At 36.4% G+C, this 23,244-nt stretch overlaps 1 protein-coding gene across 4 annotated transcripts in view; it reads left to right on the plus strand.

Annotated features, from left to right (window-relative positions):
* Cadm1 (cell adhesion molecule 1) overlaps nt 1-23,244 on the plus strand; it is a 314,369-nt gene that overhangs the window by 152,164 nt on the left and 138,961 nt on the right. The window lies entirely within an intron of this gene.

Below are 23,244 nucleotides of genomic sequence, written 5' to 3' on the forward strand. Positions count from 1 at the left end.
TAATTTAACAAAAGGTCTCTTTTGCTATTTTGAGATCATATAGCATATTTATGCTAAAACAAACTCAATCTTAACTCCTTCTATTAGAGAAAAATGAGGACTCAGAGGAGTTAAGGTTTTACCCAACTTCTCAGAGATAATAGGTGGCAGGTTTGGGTCTGTGCTCAAGTCTTAGGATTTTCCTCCTACGTGCTTTTTATGTTATTCTATCCTATCTTTTCTAGAATATATATGGTACAGACCTTAACTTTATATACAGAAATAAAGAATAAATGATGTGCATAATCTGACAGAATAATTTGGAGAAATGGAGATACTGACAGTCCCCAGCTTTTTGCCCTTTACATTTTGCTGCTTCGTTCATACATTCATAAATATATTTAAACCAGTCTCTGAATATTTAGGTCATTTCTAGTCATTTGCTCTTATAAATAGGAAAAGATAGTATAAATTAGCCAGACTGCCGAGGTTTAAATCCAAGTTCTACCACTTCTTACCTATGAGATCTTTGATAAGTTTCTTAACCTTTATGTCCCAGTTTCCTTCCTTGTAAAATGTGGCAAAATGGTTTGCTTCTCAGCATTGTGTGAGGGAGTAAGTGGGGATAGCTATATAAGGTACTTAGGATAGTTTTTTGGCATATCATGAGTTTTGGGGTGAGACCTCTTAGGCTTAAATTCTGGCTCCAACTTTTATAAGCTGTTTGACCTTGGATAATTACCTTCTCTGAGTTTAGATAATAATATCTGCCTTGAGGGGTTGCTGTGAGAATCAGCTGATATAACATAAAGTGCTTCCACGGTTCTTGACTTAAAATAAGGACACAATACAAGATAATTGTTTTCATTATCACCATAATACTTATTATAATTAAGAATAATGCTGTTATGAACATCCATGCATATAAACCTTTGTGTGTCTTCATGAGTATTACCTTGGTAATTTCTTAATAGTGGAATTGCTATGTTCCTCTTGACTTTCACAAAGGTCTTGAATTTATATATAAAGTTTTGTATATTGAAAAATGACAAACTTTAATTGAGCACATAGTAGGCACACTTTGCCTGCCTGTCTGTATTCATTTGATAATCTACTATGAGAATTAATAGATGAAACTAAATGTGATAAAGTGTGCAACTTGACTTACGTATTTGAAAAAAGAAAGTGCTATGCAAACACATCAAGGAGAGGAATTTTGACTGAGGGAAATCAGGAAAGGCTTCATGCAAGAGATGACAAACTTGGATATTGATGATGCATAATATTTTGATAGCTGGAAATAGGGAAGGGTATTTTTGGTGTAATGAGGCCTGTTATATGGCTCTTACTGTCCCTGGGGCCTTATGGTTTAAGTGTACCAGCCATTGGCTTTGGAGCCTTAGAGACTGGTAAGGAGCTTATCATCTCCTCTCCACTCACTCTGTTCCTCCACCTAGAATCTCTTTATCTTCCTTCTATCTCCCTCAGGATATAGGCAATTTTATATCTCCTAGTTTTTCTTAGAAACATGATACTGCATTATGTATTACTTAAGACTGATTCAGGCCAGCGTACACATGCGACTCTAGAGTTTGTCAAATTGGAATTCAGTTTTTAGGTCCTCTATGATTACTTCAATCTGATTCCCTCTGAAAAAAAGTTAATCTCTTGTTACAGTCAGATGGCAAGGCTTTGGAAGTAAACGTATTTTAATGTAGTCACAATTCTTAAGGTAAGTTAAAGCCTTTTCATTTGTGACTTATTTTTCAGCAACAGTTATGACAAATGGCTGGTATAATTTATTTCTGTTTTGTAGATGGATATAACTGGGGATCTTGCATATTGGGTCTGTTTTTTATGAATTTATAAAATTTCAACTTAGAATATTGGATTAGGTGTTAAAGCATTTATGTTGACAAGCAAGAAGTAAATTGTATTCTGATCCAGTTTGTATAATAATGTGCAACCCAATTCACTAAGTTCGTGTTGGTAATTTTGCATTGCTGTGAGACTTAAGTTACATCTATAAGAGTTGACAGTCATTTCAGCATGTGCTAGACTTGCGCTCCCGAATGTAAAGGAGAAGTTCTGCTCCTTATTTTCTGTTCAAAAATAGTAAAAAAACAGTGTGTGTGGGTGAGTGGGGGGGAAGATCTTTATATTATTTTCTGTCACATACTGGCAAATACACAGTCGTCCCCAATCTACCATTAACCAATACTGTGAACTACTTAGGTTGCTTGTTTCCTTAAAGCTTTTATGGGACAATTTATAATTTTCTATGTTATTTCTAGGTCAACAGTTAGATTAATGTTTTATCTCCTGAGCAAAAACACAGTGCTTCTTTGTAAACTTTGTTATCTTACTCAAACTGAAAATTGCAAAACAAAGAATTTTCCAGTTCTCACATTCTTCGGTGGAGAGCCTTGTTTATATAGAGGTTATCTTGTGGTTTATTTTATATTCTACTTAGCTGTAAATTTTCTGCAGGTGGAGTAAGTATCCTATTTAAAATTTTCAAATCTTATTCATTAAAGCTAGTTAGTTGTCACTACTGGTCATTTACCAATTTTTATTTATTTTTGCTTCATTATTGCTCTGCAGTAGGCCACTTAAATTCGATCAGATTATAAGCCTGTTCTGTTCACTAAAATATGGCTAGTTCTGGCCACAGGGAAAAAATACTCAAGAAATATATATTGAATGAATAATTTGATATATCTCTGATCTAGAAGGGTATAAATATCTTTTTCCTGAGGTGCTGGGGACTCAACTCATGGCCTCATGTGTGTCAGGCAAGTGCTACCACTAAGCCACCATCTCCTAACCCCTAGGAGGAGGGCATAGATCTAAAAAACTTTTTCAGAATATATAGATCTCTTTATCAGTCTGAGAGTTGGTAACTTTGGACATTTTCTATTTGTGTTCTATTTATGTAGGAATGTCATTTTTAAAATCTCTATCACCAGTCTTTAAGCATGGGAACTCATATTAGTATTACTTTTGAAATATATTTTATAGACTTTATCTCAATATTTTCTTTCGTTTGCATGGATTGAAAATTTATGATGTTTGGTGACTCAATTCTCATACAGGAAATTTGATTTTAAACACATCCTCTTGTGTCACATGTATTATGACCTTTTTTTTTTTCTTTCTGCAACCCCAACCCCAAACTCTTAATACATTTCAACAGCTGCCATATACCACATCATTAAAAACTCTCCATACTGCAAATTCTCAGTTTTTAGAGTGATTCTAGAAAGACCCATCATAAAAGAGATTGTCAGAGGGTTTTGTAGCTTCTCACGGGAACAATTAGAGCTTGCGTTTGTGACCGAAGGTGCAACCAAGACAATCACAGAATTGACCCGGATACCATGAAAGCAAAAATACAGGTGTAAAATCATATATTTTAATCTTTTTTAGTTTAATAAACACTTTAGATACATTCAGAAATAATTCTTATGTTCAAACGAATTTTTCAGTCAATGAGAGTAAGATGTGATTGGGGCAGACTTGAGATGAACCATGAATGAAGTCAGCTAGCATATCAGGTGCACACAGGAATAAAATTAGCAGATGGGTAATTTGGAATCCCATCCTTGGAGCTTGGACACCCTAGCCTGGGATGCTTTTAAATTTTATCCAGGGTACTTTGATGATCTTATTGGAAACACAGATAAAATTATAATTTAGAATACCTAGAGAGATCAATATTTTTTCTTCTACCTCCTTTTAGCTGAAATATTCTGAATCTCAGTTGGGGTAGAGGGAGAGCAGATTGAAGATGGTACATGCATGAGCTCCCTTCAGTTCTCATATTCTTTGTTATAGATTGGAAGGAAACTGATTGAGGAGAGACTTGCCAAAACTGATATACTTTGAATCTAATTTTTTTCCTTTATTTTCTATACTTTAATATTATCTGCTTGTATGGCCATTCATTGTTGAATAATTGGATATATGTTAAAAATCAAAATTAAATTCTACATTAAACAAAATTAGTGAAGAAGCAAAATATAGGGGTGCCACTGCAAGAAAAGCTCCATGAAAATATAACTAGATTTATTTATTTTTTAAACAGTAACATCTTTAGATGGTTAAAAAAAGAAAAGGAGAAAAAAGAAAGTAAGAAAAATGGGACAAGAAAGTAGAAAGTATAGGATCTTACAAATCATAGAGCACTTGAAGTCCCTCCCCCTTTCTATATCACTGTTATACCAGGAAAAATTAAGGAATCTGGACATTTGAAGGGGAAGCAGCGTGACATGTAATTGCCTGATATTCAAGGAGAGTGGAGCCAGGGCATAAACCAGAGTCAGGTGCCAAGAATGATTATGCAAGCAAGCAGAGATGGTGGTTCCTATGCATTGTGGCCAGTGGGAGCCACCAAAAGGCTTAAGTGATTATGATATTTGAAAATGTGTTGGGTTCTTTAAAAGACAGTAAGTTTATAGTTAAATAGCACACTAATATGTGCCTAGATATTAGTAATTCTTTAAATCTTTCACCAAAGGATAGTTTTTCCAAAAGTTTGAGACATAAATATTAGGTAATTTAGTGTTAGACAAATACTTCAAGCAGTTTAAATGAGTTTATTGGATCCCAGCTCTACTGTTTAGTAGCTGTGTGACTAACCTTAGGCAAATTACTTAACATTTTCTGTGACTTAATTTTGTTATCTATCAAATGAAGTCAGTAGTGGCTCCTACTACTTCTGGGTTTTGAGAGTGTTAAATGAGTTAGTATATAATCAAGCATTTAGAATAGTGTCTGGCACATAGTAATACTACCATGTTGGGAGCCATTAAGATGATATTGGTGTTTGCCCCCCCCCCCCAACTTTTGTAGAAGTGCATGCTTTCTCTCAATTCATTCATTCACTTCTGGAGAAAAACCAGTCTTCAAGATTGTCATTTTATAACTCAAGGTATTACAGTCCACTCAGGGCCAACCAGTGTGCCACCAGCTCTGTGAGTAAGTATTCTCAATCTTGTGGAAGTGGGACTTGAAATTCAACCTCAGTTCAGCAGTAATGGTGATTGTTTTTTCCAGTCATTCCTGAGGTGATTTATTACTGGAAACACCAGTATGATCCTCTCATAACATTTTTATCTGTTGTAAGTTCCCTGAGAAATGGATTTTTAATAAACCATTTTCACAACAGCATTATTATCACCACATGGTGTATTAATTCTAACAATATTTGTGGGCCTCTAGTTTGTATATAGTGTTGGCGATAGAAGTTGTGGGGAATACAGAGAGGACCAAAAAAATGAGGAAAAAAGGTAGCTTAGTTGGAAAGATACAACAAATGCATAAGAAAGGTTAAATAGCATTAAGAAAGCACACCACTGAAGAGCCAAGGGAGGGTGGAGTAAGGAAACAGGATAGCGGCTTTAGGTCTGGGGGAAAGACACATAGAAATGTAGTAGGCCAGGCGCTCAACATACAGGAAGGTGCAGGCTGAATGGTAGAATAACTGGTGTGTTCAAAGAAACCATAGTAACCTAGTTATACAGTCAAGAGAGTTGCTATTGAGAAATAGTTGAATAGCAAATTAGTAAGCTAGGAAGATATATAATTGTATGTAAAAAAATTGAATTTGTGTTAACTGTGGATCTAATATCAATAGCACATGAATTTACACATGCAGTAGGCATTGACTGTACTAATGGACTATACTAACTAAATCTCAATAGGAAGCTAATTACTTAGAGAATATCAGGGATCTAGCCACAGGTATATATCAGAACTGCTAGTTCTGGAAGCCTGTGAAAAGAGGCAGGAATTAAGAACTTCAGTTTTGGAGTCATTCAAGCTTAGATATGCTTGGTTTTAAGCTCAGTTCAGTCTTTTACTTGTTGTACTAGTGGAGAAGCTAATTAATTCTCCAACCCTTAGTTATCTCATCTGTAAGATGGTGATAGGGTCAATACGAAGATGATGCCTCTGAACATGCATGTCAGATAGAGTGCTAAAAGAACTCAAAAAACTAAACACCAAAAAAACAACCTAGTCAATAAATGGGCTAAGGAGCTGAACAGACACTTCTCAGAAGAAGATATGCAGTCAATCAATAAATATATGAAAAAATGTTCAACATCTCTAATAATTAGAGAAATATAAATCAAAACTGCTCTTTAAGATTTCAACTCAGAATGGCAGTTATCAAGAATACAAGTAACAAGTCTTAGCAAGGATGTTGGGAAAAAAGCACACTCATACATTGCTGGTGGGACTGCAAATCGCTGCAACCAATCTGGAAAGCAATATGGAGATTCCTTAGAAAACTTGGAATGGAACCACCATTTGACCCTCTATCCCACTCTTCAGTTTATACCTCAAAGACTTAAAAACAGCATACTACCCTGAGACAGCCACTTCAATGTTTATAGCAGCACAGTTTACAACTGCTAAACTGTGGAAGCAACCTAGATGCCCTTCAATAGATGAATGGATAAAGAAACTTTGGTACATATACACAATGGAATATTACTCAGAATTAAAAGAGAATAAAATTATGGCATTTACAGGTAAATGGATGGAGTTGGAGAATATCATGCTAAGTGAAATAAGCCAATCTCAAAAAACCAGGGACCAAATGTTTTCTCTGGCAAGTGGAAACTGATCCATATGGGCGGGTATGGGATGAGTGGAGGAGTTTTGGATAGGGGGACAGGGGATGGGGCAAAGGGATAGGAAAGACTGAGGAATGAGATGGACATCATTACCCTAGATACATGTATGATTGCACAAATGATGTGACTCTATTTCATGAACAACCAGAGAAGTGAAAAATTCTACTCCATTTGTTTAGAATGAATCAAAGAGCTTTCTACTGTCATGTATAACTGATTAGAACTAAGAAGGAAGGAAGGAAGGAAGGGAGGAAAGAAGGAAAGGAGAAAAAGAAAAGAAGGGAGGGAGGGAAAGAAAGAAAGATGGTGCCTTTGAAATATGTGAGAATCAAATGAGATGGATAATTTATGTAAAGCTCTTACACATTCAAACATATAGTGAGCACTTAATGAATGGTTACTAATAATAACAGTGATAGACTGTGCTTCAAACAGATAAAGTAACTTCAGTTTTATTTTACTTTTTTCCATATTGAGATACCATATAAAATGTTAACTCATGTTCCACTTCTTTACGAAAAAGTTGGAAAAATACTCTTATACTTATTTTTAGCTTTACTACTGTGAAATGACAGTGCTTCTAATTTTGGCTGTGAGATCTAGTAATCCTTTCAAAAGGATTAAATTGTGAACATATACATCAGGAGGGAACTTAAAATCTGACATTTCTTGAGTTCTTGTTTTGGCTCTAATTAATATATTTAAAAATCTTAATCTTAAGAGGAGTAGAAACCAAGAATGGGAATAATTGAAGAGCCAATCAGAAAATTGGATTAAGGGTTCTCACTGACCAAATGTTCAGATATAGAGGTTTTAGTATACCACAAGTTTCATCTTGTTCTTTTTCCCTGAATGTGGCACCCAGTTTTATTTTTAAGTGCTGAAATGAATTCACTTTTGTTTTCTATGCAGTACAATAGAGTGAAAAGAATACAGAGTGAACAGAATTTCCTCTGTGTCATTTTCTAGCTTATATTAAATAATAAAAGTAAATATATTTTTTTCTTATCTTTTTTTTTGAAGTAAATATCTTCGCTTTTCCATAAAGCGAGAATAGTCATGGTATTTAATATACATTTATCCCTTAGTATTCGGGATTAAATGAAAAAAATTCTGAAGCATGGTTTTCCAATGGTGGTTCATCCAAGGGATCCATGAAATAAAAACAGTTCTTATAATATTAAAATATAATTTGTGTCCCCCCCCCTTACTGGGAACTGAACCCAGGTGTATTCAGGCACTGAGCTACATCCCAATCCCTTTTTATTTTATTTTTTAAAAAGGGTCTTGCTGTGTTGCTTAGGGCCTCACTAGATTGCTGAGGTTGGCTTTGAACTTGTGATCCTCTTCTCTTGGCCACCTGAGCCACTGGGATTACAATTATCCACCATCATGCCTGACTATAATTTGTCTTTCATGATGTGTTGACATTTGCACTGATGGTGCATCAGTAGTGGCAAATAGAACTTATGGAACCTTAGCCTAATTCAGGTTAGTGGCACCAAACTGTCCTAAAAGTCATTGTATTCTTTCCCTCAGCATACATTAAGAAAGAATGTCAGCCAGGCATGGCAGTGCATGCCTATATCCTAGTGGCTCAGGAGGCTGCAGCAGGAGGATCATGAGTTTAAAACCAGCCTCAGCAAAAATGAGACCCTTTCTCTAAGGAAGATTTAGGGACTGAAATGTGGCTCAGTGGTCAATGCCCCTGAGTTCAATCCCTGGTACCCTCCCCGCCCCCCCCCCCCCCAAAAAAAAGAAGATCCCTGATAAAACAGTAAAAATTATTATTTTTATCAAATCTTGCCTCTGGATTTTTGTTATTTAAGTAGTCTTTGACGAAAGGGGAAGTTCACATAAAGAATTTTTGCTGCATCTGATGATTTTCTTAGAGAAGAGTACTGATGAACTTGAGTTATAAACTGAACTAGCTGAGTGTTTCAGGGAACATAATTTTTTCTTGACAGAAAGATAAACAAACTATGGTTATTCAGACTTGGGTAGTAGGCAGACATTTTCTGGAAAATAAAGTGAGCCTGTCATTTTAAGGGAAACAACGGACAGTGTTTGTTGTCAGCAATAATATTCAAGCTTTCAAGTGAAACAAGAGTTTTTAAAAATTTATATCTTCCACTGTGAACTTGGCAGCAGCCTGAAACTTAAAAGACTTTTCTGATGAGGTTGGTGTTGATAATATGGAATGTGATTTTCCTGATACTGAATAATGAAATGTGTCAACATTTGGAAGATGATCTTCACAATTCAGTGAACTGATATTTTTCAAATGACCATTACATGATAAAAAATGATAGGGGGTAAAACATGCATGGGTCAAAGTGCAGATAAACCAATAGATTTTAATATCACTGAGTATGAAAAGTTCTTTGGTATAGTTTCAGATACTACAGTCCTGTTTAAATGTTAAGAAAATACCACTTGTTGAGTTTTGGTATAGTATCAAAAGAAAATGTTCACAATTATCTGAAAAGACTGTTAAAATACATTTCCTTTTTCCAACTACATATCTGCATGGAACTAGATTATTTTTCATATATTTGAACACAACACATCACAACAGGTTGAAGAAGTAAATGTGAGCATCCTAGTGTCTTCTGTTAAGCCATATATTAAAGAGATTTTCCAAAACCTTCTCTCTCTAACAGTTTTGCTTTGACAAATAGTTTCATAAAACATTTTTGTTAACGTAATGATTTTTATTTTTAAGTGATTAATAAAAATCTTTAAAAAATTTTGTTTTCATTTCTAAGATATATAGATATAACCCACATAAACAGAAGTCCTTTGGGGTCCTCAATAATTTTTAAGAGTTTAAGATCATGAAATTTGAGAACCACATCTCTCAAGTGTTGAAATTAGATTTGCTCATGATTTAGGATTTACCAATGCATGTGATCGCCATCTGGTGACAAAATATGGAAGTTCAGGTATTTTTGAAAAGCTCAGTTTTAAGACTTTGGAATGATTTCTAATGACTGCTCATTGAAAATTCATCAAGAAAAAAGAAAGATATCACTTAGGATTTCCAATGAATATGTCTTAGGATATTGTGTTCCAAAAATAATAATTTTCAGAAGTCAACCAAGAAAAAAAAAACAGTTAATTAAATGCTTATTTGAAATGACACACATTGGTTTTAGCTCACTTTAGTGTTAGGACACATTTAATTTTATGTTCAATATGTGCATTTCCTGTACACAAAGCCTCTCTGTTTGTGATGTTACAATTATGGAATGTGTGTTGACTATCTGAAATATTGGTGGATGTTTGTTGTCTATGTTTTACTTTGGTGGGATATCATCACCTGTGATTAACTTAAGGGCCAGTCGTTGGGCCAGTATCACGAACTCTAGGAATAAAGCAATCAGTTCTGGTTTTTTATTATGTGCATTTTAGGCCATGCTCTGGTGAAGAATTTGAATTTACTGCCCATGAATAATATATCCCTGTAGTCTGTTTGATGTGCCCTGCACAAACATGTCAAGTAAATATGTTCCTTGCCTTCTACTTTCTTGAGAACTGAAACACACAGTGTAAATATGCACAAACATGTAAAAGGACATATAGACAAACAGCGCTGATGCCAAGCCATGTTCCATGCAGCTGCAAGAGACAGACTCATGAATACTGAACATTTATGCTATGGAATAGCTTCAGTGTGTCTCTTTTTGCATCGATGGATGAGCTATATAAAAAGGAAGGAACCTCACTTCATTTTCATTCAGTTAGAATGAAGGCCCAATGGCCAGTTGTTTGACTTAATTCAGCTGATTGTTTTCAAAATAACCTGTTCTTTTCAAACAGTTGTGTGTAGGGACAGCTGCGCTATGAAATGACTGTGAGCCCATACACTAACTACTGTACTAATTTTCTGCCTATATTCACTATGTGCCCAGTGACCCTGCTGATGAATATTTTAGACATCTGCATGAATAATCAGACTGCCCACAGGAGAGCTGCTTGCTTGTTTGTAAGGCTGGAAATGCTTTCAAGATGACACCGACTCCAGTTCTGAGTATCAATGTGAAAGTAATAAATACTAAAGTAAGAGTTCTTAATCTGGATTGTTTCTGAGCATCCATGGATGGATGAGCATCTATATCCCTGTAGTCTGTGTGATGTAGTCCATGGATGCTCAGAAGTTGGATGCAAATTTTACTCCTAGGTAAATGTGTGTCATTGTGTTTTTGAGAAAACTCTAGAGCTCCTATCAGACTCTTCAAAGGGTCTGTGACCTCATAAAGGCTAAGAACTAGTAGATAATGCTTGACAGTTCTGAAAGTGCTTTTCCATACATTTTTGATACTCACAAGGATTCTGAGGCAGGCATGGCAGGCATTCCCCAGACACCTCCCTCTCCTCCTCCACCCCCCTCAGAACAAACAAGCATGACCCAGAGCTTAAGAGGTTTTGCATTTTATCCTGTAGGCCCTGGGAGCCATTGAAGGTCTTCAGTGAGGAAGTGATTTGATCAGATTGCTGTTTACAGAGATTGCCCTGGTTGGTGGTAGTATACTGGATGTTGTAGAGGAGTGCAAAGCCAGTTAGGAGGCCATTTGGAAAATCAGATGAGAAAAGATGAGGGGCCCTAACTTAGTTTGTAGCAGTCAGAATGAAAAAGAGGGATGGATTTGCAAAGTAGTTGAAAATTTTGGAATTTGTTTACCACTTAGCCCTAGAAGGAGAGGGAAAGTAAAGAGGAAGAACATTTTGAAGGTGATTATCTGGCTTGATTAAACATGTAAATAGAAACAGAGGAAAGCAGGAAAATTACAAATTTAGTTTTACCATTGTTGATTTGGAAGAACTGATGGGACATCCAGAGAGAAAAGGTCAGTAAGCAATTGGAAGTGCTGGCTTGGGACTGGTGAGGTGAGGGGGACATTGCTTAGGGTGTATTGAGCAAGAAGTGAAGAGTGTTGGGGACCAAACTATGGAAAGTATCAGCTAGCATCTGGTTGGAGTGGTGTGTTTGAGAGAGCCCAGGGAGATTCACTCAGGAGTGGCCAGGGAACATGAATTTTTTTTTTTTTTTTAATTCTGCTCCTGAGTCAAGAAGTAGGGATTATGCATATTCCATGACCCTCTTATTTACTAACAGTTATTCCATTTTCATTTCTCACTGACTTTCAATTCATGAAATTTGCATGAATCACTATAACATACCTTCCAAGTTAGTGGGGGAATGGAGGAAAGCCTGGGTTGGGGGGTATTTTCCTATTATCTCTAGAATCTTCCTCATTCTTAGTTAAGACAACTAACAGTCATGCATAGGTACTTTCCTCAGCTTTCTACCTCTGTGACAAAATACCTGAGATAAGAAGGAGCAGTTTATTTTGGCTCCTGGTTTAAGTGTTTTAGTCTGTGGTTGCTTGGCCATGTGCCTTTGGTCTATGCAGCACTCTACCTCCTCTTCGGGCATAGCAGCTGCTCATCTCATGGCAGCTGGAATGGAAAGAGAGAGAGAGAAAGAGAGAGGGAGGGAGGGAGGGAAGAAGGGACATGGTCCCAATATCCCCTCAAAGTGCACGTCCCCAATGTCCTAACTCCCTTTCACAAGTCCTATCTCCTGAAGGTTCCACTACCTCCCAGCAGCACCATTAGCTGGGGTCTAGGTGTCCAACACATGAGCCTTCAGGGAGGTGGTCCAGATGCAGCTACGCACTATGTAGTGCCATACCAACCCAACTTTAAATATCTTCCCACTACTTCTGCCCCATCTGTAATAACAGTTTTGGAGCTATGCTGTTTCAAGGTAGTCTCACCTTTTCCTCAGCGATTCAACTGAATCCTCAGTAAGTACAGCATTCCATTTGATGGCTTTTCTAATCACCGCATCTCCTAGTTCTGAGTCCCTCCACTAAAATGACCTTCATATTCACTCCACTTGAGCTGTGCACACATGCCACACCTAATAGATCTGCTCCACTTTCAATATTTCAAACTCTATTAGTCTCTTCTTTGAAACAGCCTTCTAACTTAACTCTGCCCCTCCCTCCCTGTTTCCCTGGTTTCTCCAGAACCAGTCTTCTTTTTTCCTTCCCATTCCTTGTTCTCTCCTTGTTTTCTATAGTGAGAAGGGGAAGAGGGAGGAGGCTGACAACCACCTTCAAATGCCTGCTTTTGTACTCTGCCCAGAAATAATCAGCTGGTTCCATAATGGTCGCACTTGACCTGGAGATTTCCTCATTCCGTATTCTTTGAAAATTTTCCAATCTAGGTTTTCCCCCCTCATCTCTTCCCCCGCTACTCACACTCTTAAGCAACTGGATATTGTTAGAAGGCCCCACCCATCTGGGGCAGTTTGATCAATAAATGTGCATTTAATAAAGGAATTTATCAGATTTGTCCCACCTAGCCTGAAGAGGGGAACCTTACAACTGTATAGAAGAACAAAGGCCTATATTTCATTTTAGTTACATCTGATCATCTCAACTAACTTTGTCTATGTGGATATTTGTGTGTCAACTGACAGTGTTCAGAAATTGGGACCTTCCTAACCTTGTTCTTCCTGAAAATTACCCTTTTTATGCTCATTTTTTTTTTCTTACAGGTACAGTCTTGATAAAGTCTTGATAACAAATTTCCCCAGATATTTACCCTTTGTGAGTTAGGAACTGGACTGTGTGAATGCTTTTTTTTTTTTTCTTATTTCTAAGCTGTGAGTGATATTTATTTATTTTATTTTTGTCAGTTGGTTCCATGGTTCATGAATTCTTTATTACAGAAGGAGTCATCAATTGGATGAAGAATCATTGAAATTGTAAGTTTAGGACATTAGTTGGAATAACCTGAACAATGTGCTTACCTTTTGGGCCCTTAATTTAATTTAAAATTAAATGAGTCTTATGATGGCAAGCTTCACAGATCTGCCTGCAGGGCTTTCGGAATGGAAATGTGTGTCTCTGCATGGGAGGCTCTTTTGTTTAGTTGGATAGGCTAGAAAATCTTTGCCTAAAAACACTCATTGTTTAGAGAGCATAAATAACTGAACCTACTGTTAGTGAGAAGTTTCATTTGAGATTGAACCACTGACTTCCAAGAATACAGCAGAGTGAGTGGAAGTGCTTCGAACAATGTCTTCCTTATTTCCTTTAAAATACCCATGAAATTGTATGAAAAGGAAACAAATCCCCAGAACCACAGTGAGTATCAGGCATTGAGCCCATTCTAGTTTCTGGAAGGAATTTTTGCATTCTTTCCTGTGGTTGAAATCAGACTGAGTTGCTCCTTCTTCAGCAACCCGCATCTCATCCTGATGGCTCCTCCCAATTGCCCATTTTTGTTGACATCCTGCTCTCCAGTTCTGGCCTGTGTTTCTTTTTGTTCATCTCTAGTGCTGCTGATTGTTTTAGCTGATTTGCTCAAGAGCTTCTAATGGCACCTAACACCCCCCCTCCCCCTGTGCACGCTTCTTTTCTTTCTTCCTCAGCTTCTTTCTGGGATGCGGGGACTCCTTGCTCCCAGGCAAGTTCTAGACTGCTCTGTGACCTTAATTACTTTGAAGTGAAGAATCAGAAGTTGCACTTGTTACTCATCCTTGGGCTTTGCTTTGGACACTATGACATCTACAAATACCTCTTTATAATCAGTCACTAGCATACAATTTTATTGTCTCTTTCATTAAACTCTTAAGCTTCCTAAGAGTGGGGAAGGAAGAGTTGGGGCTTGGAGGTGGCGTTATTCTCATGGATTCCCCAATACCAAGATCAGTGCCTAGCACACAGTAAGCACTGTAGAGATTTGTTCACTCATTAGTGAAACTGAATTGCTGGAAAGGACTTTAAGCAATCCTCAAGTGTGGTAGGCACTGAGGACCAAGGTCAATGTGCTAAGCTCAGGGATATAAAAAAGAAACCAAGTCATGTGTTCTAGATGGATAATTGTTCTAGATGAATAATTAAAATCCTACAGCTCTAAAGCAAAGAAGTTGTAAGAGCTGCAGCAAAACCTTTCTGAAATAGATTTGCTTTATGAAACAAAGTTAGAAAATCTCTGCCTTGTAAATTAAGCAAGACACCTAAAGAAGCTGCATCTAGTAAATGAGAATTTAGAAGAGGATATAATGAAATGAAAACTATAACAGGTAAAATAAATCTTCATTGTAAATAAAAAGCAGTCTTTATTTTAAAACCCCTGACAGTAGTAGAGGATAACTTCAGGAAAATGCCCAGAATGCAAACAGAGTAGTCTGAAAAGATACAGATCCAACCTCCAAGTGACAGGGATAAATGTGGAAGATGGAGCAAAACAAATGAACCAACTAGGATAAATACTGGAGGAGCATTTTTCAGGTCCAAAAGAGATCTGATCTTGGGTACTGATAGACCACACCACATGCCCAGCAGATTCAAATTACAAATTTAACATTGAACGATATGACTTTTTTTTTTTGTCTTTAAACTAGAAAACTGATTGGTACATTAAGGAAAATAAAAATGCTAAATTACTAGTCTTTCATTAAAAGAAGACTAAAGTGATCTTTTTGGGTTACATTGAGAAGATACATAGTGGTTGAAAGTTTAGTAAAAGTTTTATAACTAATAAAAGTGAAAAAATAGAATGGCTATAAAAATCAATATAGAAAACAGAATCAAATAAAATACCATAATCCCATCCAGCTACAGAAAAATAAAACAGTTCCACATTCCTCTGTCTATAGGCCCACATCTATATCTCATTAACACATCCCATAAAATATATGACAACTTTCATAGGGACTTTTTAGTCTACTAGCAGCCCCCCCCCCAAAAAAAAAGAGAGATTGGATTTGGAAATATAAATTATATATATGTATACATATCTAAATGATATTTAATGAATTTGATTTAAACGTTATTAGCACTCCTTTCAAACAACTGTGTGACACAGGCAGGCACCAGAATTTAGCACCTAAATTCACATAAAGTGTTTCCTTGTTGTTGTTTTTTTTTCCAAAAGCATGTGATCCAACTCCTATGGTATGTGGTAGGCACTAAATAAATGTTTGTTGAGGAATGAATAAAGACTTGTAACTTAACTAGCTATCTACTGGAAAAATGTAATTTCATCTATAAACAGTAACTTTTAAATAACTTTTAAATAATTGTACTGTTTCTTCCCTATTTTATAAGAGAGAGGGAGAGAAAAATGTACTCGGAAATCTGGAGAAAACATCTGCCATGATGTAAGAAATGGAGGAAATGTCCAGATAAGCATGTGGTAATGAACATGGTGGTAAATGCTGGGGAAGGCAGAAATCAGAAGGGACTTCAATGAGTCCTAATTTTTAGGTTCTTAAGAGGTTAATTCAGAATGTTCTTCTGAAAGTCTCCATATCAGAAAGATTTGGCCAATCTGGTGAAAAATAGAGGTCAACAGAAGTGATTAAGCAGCTCAAAAAATCAACTCAAAGGAGAGCTTAGTATATAATTTGGAAAAAGAATTTGAATCTCTCAAAAGTCCAGGGAAACAGAGGATAATTTAGAATGATTTGGAGAGCTGTAAGGCTGGCTGATGACATAAAATTGGGCAGAAAAAATACTCATTGAGTGTAAGACAGTTCTTAATAGGCAAATTAAAGAACTATATAGCATTTCAAGAAAGTAGCAAAGCTGTTTTGATAAAATTGAAAGATAATAGCTAGTACTCACTGTGTATCCAACACACTCTATGTATCCCTTTGTTTCATCTACTCAGTAACCTGTGAAATGGGTACTAACATTATCATTGTTTTACAAGCAAGGACATTGAGCCTTGTCAGGAGGTTAGAAGGAAGTAGTGTGTTGTATTTCTAACCCTGTCCCAGAGCTCAATCCAGTCATACTCTCCTGCCTTTCTAACCAGGCAACTGGCCATGAAAAGGTGTGATGTGCAGGAATTTGAGTAACCCAACTGATTTTACATATTCTAGCTAGGTTATCCAAATAAGTCATTTTAATTAAATTTTAAAAAATTAAATAAAATAAGCTAGTGTATTCCTTTCAAAAGTGTATTTTTGTTTAGTTTTCTGGGTGAATGAATCCTTGCAGGGGGGGGAAATGACTTACATATGAGAAGGCTTTCTTAGTACAGATGTAAAATAGGTACAAAGCTCCTGGACCCAACAAGAGTGAGCAACTGTGGTTCTTCCTTCAGCAACTCTCCTGCCACACCCAGGCACTGGGAATTGAACCTGGGGCATGTACCACTGAGCTACATCCCTAGTCTCTTACAGTTTTTATTTTGAGACAGGATCTCACTAAGTTGTTTAGGGCCTCACCAAGTTGCTAAGGCTGGCCTGGAACTGGTCATCCTCCTGCCTTCAGGAGGATCTATTGGGGTTCTTCTAGCTTCCCCAATTGAAGGGATTATAGGCTGCACTGACACACCCAACTCTTTAAGCCAGAAAGTTGGCTCCATAGTGTGTATAGATTGAAGACAGGCTTGGGTTGAATTGCTCTTCTTTCATTTGCTTATTACTTCAACTACATTGTGTAATGTCTCCAGGGATAACAAAACCACTCAACTTATGGGTGGAGAATTTGATATGATAGCATATATGTAGAGATAGTATGCATGTATGCAAATAAGGTAGTGTGAATGTAAAGGTGATATGTGCATAACAGCATGTATATGAAAATAACACATTATTATACACACCTACATATATATGAAACGCTTAGCTCAGAGCGTGGCACATAATGCGTATTTAATATTATCTGACATTATTGTTCAGATACAGTCCTGATGTAAATACTTTAAAAGGCATAGCAAAGTGGTATTTTAAAATGGTAAGTTTTAGAAAAGATTTTAATGTTGTACTGTCCTCCCAGATAACATATTTAATGGTAAAATTTTAACCTCTGTGTACCCTTTTCACAATTTGGGAACGTACAGAATGCTTTGGTGTCTTAAAGGCAGTAGTTTGTTCACTGAAAATGCAGCTTCTGACAAATTCAGTGGTTGCTGAGCTCTAATATGTTAGCAGGCAGGAGCATGCTTTTAATATTCATCATCTTTAAGTGCTACCAACTGACATTCAGTACTAAATGTGCAGATATGGGTGCTGAGCAAAACAGCTAGGAAGAGGACTTGCTAATTTGTATTCTAGATGGAAATCTTAAATTAGTTTCCAAGATTTTTAAATGGATTTTTAAATGCTGGGCACATAGGAGATTGAGTTCATATTAATATTTATAAGGTTTGAGAGATATTTAGTGAAATATTTGTATAATTTAATTTTTGGTCATAATCAAGTAGGAAACCATAACAAGAAGGACATTGTACTTTAGTTTGGTGGCACTTTTGTGGTTCATTGTTAGGAATATCTTTCTGGAAAAGCTCTGAACAACCTAGATATGCTAAAAGCCCTCCTTTATTAGCACTCAGAAGTCAGAGGTTATCTGTGTATAAATTTCTTGAGTTGGACTGTTTTATGTTAATTTCACTTCAGTTAATTAATTTAGAGATCAGGATTGATAATGATTTTTAAAAAAAACATTTATTGACAGTTCTGCAGAATTCTATAATCTAGCTGCTTTTATATTCTTTATTATACAGAACAGCTCTGTTGGTTCACAAAAATCCTGCTTCCTGTAGTTTTGCTTAGGGCTAATTGAGTTTAATGTAGTTTTGTGTGCAGAAGGTATTGACTTGTGCATAGTATTTAATTTGTGTAAATATGTGTGTATGTAATGTTTTGCCCCTCTGAGTTTTATTTTAAATGTAACCCTTGAAACTGGGATAATAGAAATTCTTAGCTCAGGCCTGCTAGCAATTGCAGGTGCCAACGGTTTAAACTGCTGTAGAAATACAATTATGAGCAGCCAAGAGCAAATCTTGTTTTAAGGTCCATGTGTAATGAATGCCTGTTAGTATCATAGAATACAATTAAAAAGAGGTTTACCTCTCCTAAGCTGTGATTGGTTCTTTCTGATGGAAATGTAGAGTCCCATGAGTAGAATGTGTATTCAGCTCTCAGTGATTTAGACACCAGTGAGCCTGGCATGCTGCAGGCTTGGATAAATTCAGGGCAGTTATAGTCAGGCAGAGATGGGAAAAGACTGAAAGATTAATGAGGGAGCTTAAAACAAAGCTTCAAAAACGAGAGCAATGCACTGCTTGGTCTTATGTAATTGTGCCGAATAGAAGTCAGTCTTGGCTGCTGTTGTTTAAAAATTTTAGGAGGTTGGCAGCAAATGTTTGTTTGTTATAAAAATCGGATCTAGATGATGCTAGTGAAAACCTGGGACAAACTAGCTAACTTGTGCTTATCCATTGTCTGCCCTCAGAGACTCACCCTTCTCTTCATCCATCTTTTATTCCAGTTTGACCAAGCCTCTGTCTCCTCACTACCCGCAATGGCTTCTTTTTTTGGCAGGGACCTTTGGCAAGGTAATCCAAATTACTGTTGATTACCTGTGGCAATTGTGTCTGGTTGATGGCATTAAATAGCAGTTCTGTAACATTTCTTCTGTAGAACCTAACTTAAGGGACCCTAATGGTTTTAAAATGCTCTTTTACCTTTGAAAATCCTTTTAATAGATGCTCTAATGAACCTTCCATTTATGTGATGGACATAGTTGAGCTCTGCAGTGAAGCTAGTCATACTGTTAATGTGAGGCTGGGCACTTAAAGGGAAAAAGCAGCTCATAAATAACGCGGTGCAGGTGAATCAGTTCTGAAATCTAGAGCTTGCCAATACCAGTGAAGAAGAGCTGCCTTGAAAGAGAAATGCCAACTCACAAGCAAATTCTTCAGCGCTTCAATGTAGACACACAAACCAACCTTTTAACTTGCTTTCTCTGATTCTTCTTCAAGGAGTTTGGCGCCACCTACAGGAAACAGGAAACACAATAACTGGTTCAGCTCCCTCTGAAGCACCTGGGTTCTCCCATTGGTCATTCCTCATCTTTAGTTTTTATAAATTTGATCACTTGTTCAACATACAGTATTTATCAAACTTCTTGGCCATGGAACAAGGCTAAGCTCTGTGGGGAAAAAAAGGTTACATCTGTACTAGCTGTTTGGCAGGAGATTCCTCACCCTTAATTGCTATTTTAAGGTCTCTGTCTGTTTCTGCTGTCATGCACCTTTTCCATGGACACACCAACAAGAGAGAGCAGAGTTATCGATTTGGGGCCAGGGAGTATAGAGCATGTAAGGTACCGCTGACTTCTTAACAGTTTTGCTTTCCTTTGTTTCTTGTGCAGAGTGTGGCATCCAGATCATCATTATTATTGTAGACATTGTGTATTTGTTTTGTTTCTATTTGTATTCTTTGGAGAGAAATGTTAGAAAGTTAAAAAGCTTATAGAGTAAAGAGAGTTCAAGATGCATGATTCAGTTCAGAGATGTCTAAAGAAAAGCACGTGATCACTCTTACAGGTGCATTAAGAATGTTGAAGAGATAATGAGAATCAATTATTTTCATTCATCAGCCTCTCATAACTATATCACTGAATTAAATTCCCCATTGTTCCTAACTAGTGATTTGGCTAGAAAGGAGTTAAGAACAATGTAGGGTTTTGCTCCTTGCTATTGAATGACTGAAGTTTCCTTTTCCCACTAGCACCTCTCATCCAGACCCTTTCCTGAACTCTGTTCATGCATCCAGCTGGGTTCTTTGTATGGTTCTCCCCTTGCCTGTCCTGCACCACAGACCTACTATTCTAGATCAAATCTTTTGTGGATCACCTGAGATTGATCTTACTTTTTTCCTTTTTCATAACTCTTCCTTTAAAAGAGCAATGAAAACCACTTGCCACATGACTGGTCCTCTTTCAGCATGTTTATATTCTGTTTTTGTTCTCTTCCTCCCTCTGCTTCAAGGCAAATGACATCATAATTCATTCACTGTTCAAGCAAATAATTATCTTCAGTCCAAATCAGTCTAGTTCTGATTTTTACCTCTGTAACATTTCTGAATTTCCTTGTTCTGAAACTGAGTTTATCCTTAGTTCTCTTTACTATCATTTCATCCTCTTGAATTTTCTGTAATTCAGCCTCTTCCGAGTCATTTGTCTTGTTCAGAAATTCTTGCTAGTTGACTTCCAGTAGATGTGGGAAATAGGCTATTGGCTAGAAAGAGCTATCTTGTCAGGTGCAATTTCACCCATCCTCTTACTCCCAATGTTAAATGGCACTATGGAATTCACAGCCTTTCTATTTTTAGACATTTGCATTAGTCTTTATTTAAACATCAAAAGGAACCTGAGGGTAAGAAAATATATTAGTTGTTTGATGGGAAATGTCACATTGGTGTTGAAAGAGTCCTAATGTAATATTTCATATATTTCCACCAAATGATTGATTAAAAGTTGCTCAAAATAAAAGTGCATTTCCCCTAAGAGGATATATGCACAGCAAACAGCCACATAAAAAGATGCTCAACATCATCGGTCACTAGGAAAATGCAAATCAAAACCCCAGTTAGATAACACTTCGTACTCATTGGAATGGGTAAAATTAAAAAAAGATAACCCATAATAAGTATTGGCAAAGATGTGAAAAAAATGGATCCTCATACATTGTTAGTGGGAATGTAATATGGTGCAGACAGTTTGGAAACTGCTTGGCAGTTCCTCAAAGTGTTATAGAGTTATCAAATGGTCCGGCAGTTCTACTCCTGGCTAAATACCCAAGAGAATTAAAACACATGCCTACACAGACATTTACATGAATGTTCATAACAGCATTATTCATAATAACCAAAAATAAAAACAATCCAAATGTCCATTAGTTGACAATTGGTTAAATAATACGGGGACTATCCATACAACAGAATACTATACAGCCATTAAAAATAAAGTAGTACTACTTGCTATAACATGGACAAATTTTGATAATATGCTAAATAAAAGAAGCCCAAAGACTACATACTTTATGATACTATATATATGAAATCTCCATAAAAGACAAAGTTATAGAAAGTAAGTGACTGTTTCCAGGGGCAGGGGAAAGCTGAGCATGACTGCTAATGAATATGAATTTCTTTTAGGGATGAAGAAAGTGTTCTGAAATTAAGTAGTAAAAGTTGCACAGCTCTGTGAATAACTTAGAGTATTCACCAAAACATATACTTCAAATGGGTGGCTTCTGTGTTATTTGAATCATATCTCAATAAACTATTTATGTATGTAAAATGAGGCTATATATAATGAATTCATTACCAGCTATGTTAGTCTATATGTGATTCATCTTTGTATCTTCCAAAATATTAAGCGAAGTACCTTGCATATGGTAACACTTGATAAATGGTTGAAGAACAGGTGAATGAATGAATTAACAAACAGCTTCATAATGTGTGGAAGAATTTTTTTTGGCAAGTGTTGTGAGAGAAGAGGAAAGAACAATGGCTGAGAATTGAACCTTCTGTCCTTCTATTGAGTCAGGCTGACAGTTCAGCTGTCCTATCATTGATCTGATGTCAGTCTGATAGAATCATGCTACACTTTGACGTCAGCTTGAAGGTACAATTCTTTTTTCTTTTGAGTGACAGGATGGTAAAATATACTTTAGCAATTGTATGTTATGTGGATAATGCACTATGCCAATGCTCTGTTGTGACCTTTATTTTTATGAGCTATGAGAATTAAGAACCTACCAGTTTTAGTTTAATTAAGCAGTAAGACACAGCAGATGGTGCATTTGTGGGTGATGATTGCATTCCTCTGGTTCCCTCAAGCAGCGCTCTAACCCTATGGAATGCTTTGCCTACAGTGTCACACCACTGTTGCAAAATTACTGGGAAGTCAAACATGTGGTAATGGTGTACTCAGAAAATCTTGGAGGACAATTTACAGCAGGACCTGAAACCCAGGAAGTTCTAGTAGTTAGCAGCTAATGAAACTAGGAAATTAAGAGGAAGAATCCATGACATTATGGTTGTAGTAGTTTACCACCCATCTTTACTTTCCAATATTTGCAAATAAAGTATATGAAGATTTTTATTACCCTTGTATTCTTTTGTGTAATCTGGGTCAAACATTAAGAATGCATTGGAATATGATTTGCATGTTTTAAAGTGCTGAGAGAAGATTCAGTAAATAGAGAAGTACTGAATTTATGTCAGATTGTTTTATTATGTTTGCTTTTAGTCACTATGGAGGGCTTAGAGAGTGTCCTACAATATGCATTTTCCCCCAAGTACTGTGTGCTTACTGCTAGCATATTTACTCCAGAGAATGTTAAAAACATACATAAGCAGAGAGAATGTGGAATTAATCCAGTGCTTCTCACCGATCATGCAACTCTTCAGGAAGAAAACCAATTGTTAAGTAGAATTACTTTCTCTCATTGTTAAGGGACACACTATCTGTCTAGATTCGTTTCCCTTTACTATCTTTGCAAAACTGAATTACTTGAAAGCTGGCATAAAACTTATAATTGCACAATATTTTAGATCCTAAGATAATATGCCTCAATTTTTCTCATTAATGCAATATATGAAATCATCAAAATGAAATACATTCACTTACTGGCGGTAATGTTGTTAAAACTATGAACTATGAGGATCCTTTAAAATATAGCAGTGGTCACTTTACATAGAATAATACATTTGTCTCATCCCTCTGCTATGAAGACTAGTTGGGAATTCTAGTTAACTTCATGAACTTCAAAAATAATATTTTAGCAAGAGTAT

Source organism: Callospermophilus lateralis, chromosome 2 (assembly GCF_048772815.1).
Source record: "Callospermophilus lateralis isolate mCalLat2 chromosome 2, mCalLat2.hap1, whole genome shotgun sequence".
Taxonomy (NCBI): Eukaryota; Metazoa; Chordata; class Mammalia; order Rodentia; family Sciuridae; genus Callospermophilus; species Callospermophilus lateralis.